Source organism: Delphinus delphis, chromosome 6 (assembly GCF_949987515.2).
Source record: "Delphinus delphis chromosome 6, mDelDel1.2, whole genome shotgun sequence".
In the NCBI taxonomy this organism is placed as follows: Eukaryota; Metazoa; Chordata; class Mammalia; order Artiodactyla; family Delphinidae; genus Delphinus; species Delphinus delphis.
The window spans coordinates 38566177-38575082 of NC_082688.1; positions in this window are offsets into that span (position 1 = coordinate 38566177).

An 8906-nucleotide genomic window follows, 5' to 3' on the forward strand; every position below is an offset into this window, starting at 1 on the left:
TGTTCTTGGATTGGAAGAATCAACATTGTGAAAATGACTCTACTACCCAAAGCAATCTATAGATTCAATGCAATCCCTATCAAACTACCACTGGCATTTTTCACTGAACTAGAACAAAAAATTTCACAATTTGTATGGAAACACAAAAGACCCCGAATGGCCAAAGCAATCTTGAGAACGAAAGAAGGAACTGGAGGAATCAGGCTCCCTGACTTCAGACTATACTACAAAGCTACAGTCATCAAGACGGTATGGTACTGGCACAAAAACAGAAAGATAGATCAATGGAACAGGATAGAAAGCCCAGAGATAAACCCATGCACATATGGACACCTTATCTTTGATAAAGGTGGCAGTAATGTACAATGGAGAAAGGACAGCCTCTTCAATAAGTGGTGCTGGGAAAACTGGACAGGTACATGTAAAAGTATGAGATTAGATCACTCCCTAACACCATACACAAAAATAAGCTCAAAATGGATTAAAGACCTAAATGTAAGGCCAGAAACTATCAAACTCTTAGAGGCAAACACAGGCAGAACACTCTATGACATAAATCACAGCAAGATCCTTTCTGACCCACCTCCTAGAGTAATGGAAATAAAAACAAAAATAAACAAATGGGACCTAACGAAACTTCCAAGCTTTGCACAGCAAAGGAAACCATAAACAAGACCAAAAGACAACCCTCAGAATGGGAGAAAATATTTGCAAATGAAGCAACCAACAAAGGATTAATCTCCAAAATTTACAAGCAGCTCATGCAGCTCAATAACAAAAAAACAAACAACCCAATCCAGAAATGGGCCAAAGACCTAAATAGACATTTCTCCAAAGAAGATATACAGACTGCCAACAAACACATGAAAGAATGCTCAACATCATTAATCATTAGAGAAATGCAAATCAAAACTACAATGAGATATCATCTCACACCAGTCAGAATGGCCATCATCAAAAAATCTAGAAACAATAAATGCTGGAGAGGGTGTGGAGAAAAGGGAACACTCTTGCACTGCTGGTGGGAATGTGAATTGGTTCAGCCACTATGGAGAACAGTATGGAGGTTCCTTAAAAAACTACAAATAGAACTACCATATGACCCAGCAATCCCACTACTGGGCATATACCCTGAGAAAACCAAAATTCAAAAAGAGTCATGTACCAAAATGTTCATTGCAGCTCTATTTACAATAGCCCGGAGATGGAAACAACCTAAGTGCCCGTCATCGGATGAATGGATAAAGAAGATGTGGCACATATATACAATGGAATATTACTCAGCCATAAAAAGAAACAAAATTGAGCTATTTGTAATGAGGTGGATAGACCTAGAGTCTGTCATACAGAGTGAAGTAAGTCAGAAAGAAAAAGACAAATACTGTATGCTAACACATATATATGGAATTTAAGAAAAAAATGTCATGAAGAACCTAGGGGTAAAGCAGGAATAAAGACGTAGACCTCTTAGAGAACGGACTTGAGGTTATGGGGAGGGGGAAGGGTGAGCTGTGACAGGGCGAGAGAGAGTCATGGGCATATACACACTAACAAACGCAGTAAGGTAGATAGCTAGTGGGAAGCAGCCGCATGGCACAGGGATATTGGCTCGGTGCTTTGTGACAGCCTGGAGGGTGGGATGGGGAGGGTGGGAGGGAGGGAGACGCAACAGGGAAGACATATGGGAACATATGTTTATGTATGACTGATTCACTTTGTTATAAAGCAGAAACTAACACACCATTGTAAAGCAATTATACCCCAATAAAGATGTTAAAAAAAAAAAAAAAAAACAAAGCTGGAGCAGCAATTCTCTATCAGACAAAATAGACTCTAATCTAATGACTATTACAAGAGACAAAGAAGGACACTACATAATGATCAAGGAATCAGCCCAAGAAGAAGATATAACAATTCTAAATATTTATGCACCCAACATGCGAGCACCTCAATATATAAGGCAAATGCTAACAGCCATAAAAGGGGAAATCGACAGTAACACAATCATAGTAGGGACTTTAACAGCCCACTTTCACCAATGGACAGATCAACAAAAATGAAAATAAAGAAGGAAACACAAGCTTTAAATGACACAATAAACAAATGGACTTAATAGATATTTATAGGTCATTCCATTCAAAAACAACAGAATACACTTTCTCTCAAATGATCATGGAACATTCTCCAGGACAGATCATATCTTGGGTCACAAATCAAGCCTTGGTAAATTTAAGAAATTAAAATCATATCAAGTATCTTTTCTGACCATAATGCTATTAGACTAGATATCAATTACAGGAAAATATTTGGAAAAAATACAAACACATGCAGGCAAAACAATACACGACTAAATAACCAAGAGATCACTGAAAAAATCAAAGAAGAAATCAAAAAATACCTAGAAACAAATGACAATGAAAACACGAGAACCCAAAACCTATGGGATGCAGCAAAAGCAGTTCCAACAGGGAAGTTTATAGCACTACAAGCTTACCTCAAGAAACAAGAAAAATCTCAAATAAACAACCCAACCGTACACGTAAAGCTATTAGAGAAAGAAGAACAAAAAAATCCAATGTTAGCAGAAGGAAAGAAATCATAAAGATCATATCAGAAATAAATGAAAAAGAAATGAAGAAAACAATAGCAAAGATCAATAAAACTAAAAGGTGGTTCTTTGAGAAGATAAACAAAATTAATAAACCATTAGCCAGACTCATCAAGAAAAAAGGGAGAAGACTCAACTAGAAATGAAAAAGGAGAAGTAACAACTGACACTGCAGAAATACAAAGGATCATGAGAGATTACTATAAGCAACTGTATGCCAATAAAATGGACAATCTGGAAGAAATGGACAAATTCTTAGAAAAGCACAACCACTGGAGACTGAACCAGGAAGAAATAGATAATATAAACAAACCAATCACAAGCACTGAAATTGAGACTGTGATTAACAACCTTCCAACAAACAAAAGCCCAGGACCAGGTGGCTTCCCAGGCGAGTTCTATCAAATATTTAGAGAAGAGCTTAAACCTATCCTTCTCAAACTCTTCCAAAACATAGCAGAGGGAGGAACACTCCCAAACTCATTCTACAAGGCAACCATCACCCTGATAACAAAACCACACAAAGATGTCACAAAGAAAGAAAACTACAGGCGAATATCACTGATGAACATAGATGCAAAAATCCTCAACAAAATACTAGCAAACAGAATCCAACAGCACATTAAAAGGATCATACACCATGATCAAGTGGGGTTATTCCCAGCAATGCAAGGTTTCTTCAATATACACAAATCAATCAATGTGATATACCATATTAACAACTTGAAGGAGAAAAACTATATGATCATCTCAATAGATGAAGAAAAAGCTTTCAACATAATTCAACACCCATTTATGATAAAAACCCTCCAGAAAGTAGGCAAAGAGGGAACTTACTTCAACATAGTAAAGGCGATATATGACAAACCCACAGCCAACATCGTTCTCAATGGTGAAAAACTGAAACCATTTCCTCTAAGATCAGGAACAAAACAAGGTTGTCCACTCTCACCACTATTATTCAACACAGTTTTGGAAGTTTTAGCCACAGCAATCAGAGAAGAATAGGAAATAAAAGGAATCCAAATCAGAAGAGAAGAAGCAAAGCTGTCACTGTTTGCAGATGACATGATACTATATACAGAGATTCCTAAAGATGCTACCAGAAAACTACTAGAGCTAATCAATGAATTTGGGAAAGTAGCAGGATACAGAATTTATGCACAGAAATCTCTTGTATTTCTGTACTCTAATGATGAAAAATATGAAAGAGAAATTAAGGAAAAACTCCCATTTACCACTGCAACAAAATGGATAAAATACCTAGGAATAAATCTACCTAAGGAGACAAAAGACCTGTATGCAGAAAATTATAAGACACTGATGAAGAAATTAAAGATGATACAAACAGACAGAGAGATATACCATGTTCTTGGATTAGAAGAGTCAACATTGTAAAAATGACTATACTACCCAAAGCAACCTACAGATTCACTGCAATCCCTATCAAACTACCACTGGCATTTTTCACAGAACTAGAACAAAAAATTTCACAATTTGTATGGAAACACAAAAGACCCCGAATAGCCAAAGTAATCTTGAGAAAGAAAAACAGAGCTGGAGGAATCAGTCTCCCTGATGTCAGACTATACTACAAAGGTACAGTAATCAAGACAGTATGGTACTGGCACAAAAACAGAAATATAGATTAATGGAACAGGACAGAAGCCCACAGATAAACCCACGCACATATGGTCACCTTATCATTGATAAAGGAGGGAAGAATACACACTGGGGAAAAGACAGCGTCTTCAATAAGTGGTGCTGGGGAAACTGGACAGCTACATGTAAAAGAATGAAAATTAGAATACTCCCTAACACCATACACAAAAATAAAATCAAAATGGATTAAAGAACTTATGTAAGGCCAGACACTCTAAAGCTCTTAGAGGAAAACATAAGCAGAACACTCTATGACATAAATCACAACAAGATCCTTTTTGACCCACCTTCTAGAGAAATGGAAATAAAAACAAAAATATACGAATGGGACCTAATGAAACTTCAAAGCTTTTGCACAGCGAAGGAAGCCATAAACAAGACGAAAAGACAACCTTCAGAATGGGAAAAAGTATTTGCAAATGAAGCAACTGACAAAGGATTAATCTCCAAAATTTACAAGCAGCTCATTCAGCTCAATATCAAAAAAAGAAACCCAATCCAAAAATGGGCATAAGACCTACACAGACATTTCTCCAAAGAAGATATACAGATTGCCAACAAACACGTAAAAGGATGCTCAACATCACTAATCATTAGAGAAATGCAAATCAAAACTACAATGTGCTTATCTCCTCACACCGGTCAGAATGGCCATCATCAAAAAATCTACAAACAATAAATGCTGGAGATGGTGTGGTGAAAAGGGAACCCTCTTGCACTGTTGGTGGGAATGTAAATTGATACAGCCACGATGGAGAACAGTATGGAGGTTCCTTAAAAATTAATAATAGAACTACCATATGGCCCAGCAATCCCACTACTGGGCATATACCCTGACAATACCATAATTCAAAAACAGTCATGGGGGGGACCTTGAAGATGGCGGAAGAGTAAGACGCGGAGATCACCTTCCTCCCCACAGATACATCAGAAATACATCTACACGTGGAACAACTCCTACAGAACACCTACTGAAGGCTGGCAGAAGACCTCAGACCTCCCAAAAGGCAAGAAACTCCCCACGTACCTGGGTAGGGCAAAAGAAAAAAAAAGAAAAAACAGAGACAAAAGAATAGGGACGGCACCTGCACCAGTGGGAGGGAGCTGTGAAGGAGGAAAAGTTTCCACACACTAGGAAGCCCCTTCGCGGGCGGAGACTGCGGGAGGCGGAGGGGGGAGCTTCGAAGACGCGGAGGAGTGCACAGCAACGGGTGCGGAGGGCAAAGCGGGGAGATTCCCGCACAGAGGATCGGTGCCGACTGGCACTCACCAGCCCGAGAGGCTTGTCTGCTCACCCGCCGGGGCGGGCGGGGCTGCGGGGCTGCCAGCTGAGGCTCTGAGACTCGGGTTTCGGTTTCCGACGGAGCGCAGGGAGAGGACTGGGGTTGGCGGCTTGAACATAGCCTGAAGGGGTTAGTGCACCACGGCTACCCCGGAGGGAGTCCGGAGAAAAGTCTGCACCTGCCGAAGAGGCAACAGACTTTTTCTTCCCTCTTTGTTTCCTGGTGCGTGAGGAGAGGGGTTTAAGAACGCTGCTTAAAGGAACTGCAGAGACGGGCGCGAGCCGCGGCTAAAAGCGCGGACCCCAGAGACGGGCACGAGCCGCGGCTAAAAGTGCGGACCCCAGAGACGGGCACGAGCCGCGGCTAAAAGTGCGGACCCCAGAGACGGGCGGGAGACGCTAAGGCTGCTGCTGCCGCCACCGAGGGGCCTGTGTGCGAGCACAGGTCACTCTCCACACCCCTCTTCCGCGGAGCCTGTGCAGCCCGCCACTGCCACGTTCCCGGGATCCAGGGACAACTTCCCCGAGAGAACACACGGCGGGCCTCAGGCAGGTGCAACGTCACGCCGGCCTTTGCCGCCGCAGGACCGCCCCGCACTCCGTGCCCCTCCCTCCCCGCCGGCCTGAGTGCGCCAGAGCCCCCGAATCAGCGGCTCCTTTAACCCCGTCCTGTCTGAGCAAAAAACAGACGCCCTCCAGCGACCTACACGCAGACGCAGGGCCAAATCCAAAGCTGAGCCCCGATGAGCTGTGAAACAAAGAAAAGAAAGGGAAATCTCTCCCAGGAGCCTCAAAAGCAGCGGATTAAAGCTCCACAATCAACTTGATGTACCCTGCATCTGTGGAATACCTGAATAGACAACCAATCATCCCAAATTAAGGAAGTGGACTTTAGGAGCAAGATCTATGATTTTTTTCCCTTTTCCTCTTTTTGTGAATGTGTATGTGTATGCTTCTGTGTGAGATCTTGTCTGTATAGTCTTGCTTCCACCATTTGCCCTAGGGTTCTATCCGTCCATGGTTTTTTTAATTTTTTTCTTAATAATTAATATTAATAATGTTATTATACTTTATTTTCGTTCTTTCTTTCTTTCTTTCTTTCTTTCTTTCTTTCTTTCCGTCCTTCCTTCCCTCCTTTACACAACGAATCATCCCAAAATGAGGAGGTGGTCTCTGACAGCAAGATTTATGATTTTTCCCCCTTTACCTCTTTTTGTGAGGGTGTATGTGTATGCTTCTGTGTAAGATTTTGTCTGTATAGCTTTGCTTCCAACATTTCTCCTAAGGTTCTATCCGTCCCTTTTTTTTTTTTCTAAATAAGAATTTTTTAATTCAATACCTTTATTATACGTTATTTTATTTTTACTGTATCTTCTGTCTTTTTTCCTTCTTTCGCTCCTTCCTTCCTTCCTCCCTCCCTCCCTCACTCCCTTTCTTTCCTTCTTGCCTTCTTTCCTTCGTTGCTTCTTTCTTCCTTCCTTCCTTCCTTCCTTCCTTCCTTCCCTCCTTTCCTTCTTTCTTTCCTCATATTTCTACTAATTCTCTCTACTTTTTCTCCCTTTTATTCTGAGCCGTGTGGATGAAAGGCTCTTGGTGCTCCAGCCAGGAGTCAGGGCTCTGCCTTTGAGGTAGGAGAGCCAACTTCAGGACACTGGTCAACAAGAGACCTCCCAGCTCCACATAATATCAAACGGCGAAAATCTCCCAGAGACCTCCATCTTAACACCAGCACCCAGCTTCACTCAATGACCAGCAAGCCACAGTGCTGGAAAACCTATGCCAAACAACTAGCAAAACAGGAACACAACCCCACCCATTAGCAGAGAGGCTGCCTAAAATCATAAGGCCACAGACACCCCAAAACACACCACCAGACGTGAACCTGCCCACTAGAGAGACAAGATCCAGCCTCATCCACCACAACACAGGCACTAGTCCCCTCCACCAGGAAGCCTACACAACCCACTGAACCAACCTTAGCCACTGGAGACAGACATCAAAAACAGCGGGAACTACGAACCTGCAGTCTGCAAAAAGGAGACCCCAAACACAGTAAGATAAGCAAAATGAGAAGACAGAAAAACACACAGCAGATAAAGGACCAAGATAAAAATGCACCAGACTTAACAAATGAAGAGGAAATAGGCAGTCTACCTGAAAAAGAATTCAGAATAATGATAGTAAGGATGATCCGAAATCTTGGAAATAGAATGGACAAAATGCAAGAATCAGTTAACAAGGACCTAGAAGAACTAAAGATGAAACAAGCAACGATGAACAGCACAATAAATGAAAGTAAAAATACTCCAGAAGGGATCAATAGCAGAATACCTGAGGCAGAAGAACGGATAAGTAACCTGGAAGATAAAATAGTGGAAATAACTACTGCAGAGCAGAATAAAGAAAAAAGAATGAAAAGAATTAAGGACAGTCTCAGAGACCTCTGGGACAACATTAAACGCACCAACATTCAAATTATAGGGGTTCCAGAAGAAGAAGAGAAAAAGAAAGGGACTGAGAAAATATTTGGAGAGATTATAGTTGAAAACTTCCCTAATATGGGAAAGGAAATAGTTAATCAAGTCCAGGAAGCACAAAGAGTCCCACACAGGATAAATCCAAGGAGAAATACGCCAAGACACATATTAATCAAACTGTCAAAAATTAAATACAAACAAAGCATAGTAAAAGCAGCAAGGGAAAAACAACAAATAACACACAAGGGAATCCCCATAAGGTTAACAGCTGATCTCTCAGCAGAAACCCTACAAGCCAGAAGGGAGTGGCAGGACATACTGAAAGTGATGAAGGAGAAAAACATGCAACCAAGACTACTCTACCCAGCAAGGATCTCATTCAGATTTGATGGAGAAATTAAAACCTTTACAGACAAGCAAAAGCTGAGAGAGTTCAGCACCACCAAACCAGCTTTACAACAAATGCTAAAGGATCTTCTCTAGGCAAAAAACACAAGAGAAGGAAAAGACCTATAATAACGAACCCAAAACAATTTAGAAAATGGGAATAGGAACATACATATCGATAATTACCTTAAATGTAAATGGACTAAATGCTCCCACCAAAAGACACAGATTGGCTGAATGGATACAAAAATAAGACCCTTATATATGCTGTCTACAAGAGACCCACTTCAGACCTAGAGACACATACAGACTGAAAGTAAGGGGATGGAAAAAGGTATTCCATGCAAATGGAAACCAAAAGAAAGCTGGAGTAGCAATTCTCATATCAGACAAAATAGACTTTAAAATAAGGACTATTAAAAGAGACAAAGAAGGACACTACATAATGATCAAGGGATCGATCCAAGAAGAAGATATAACAATTGTAAAT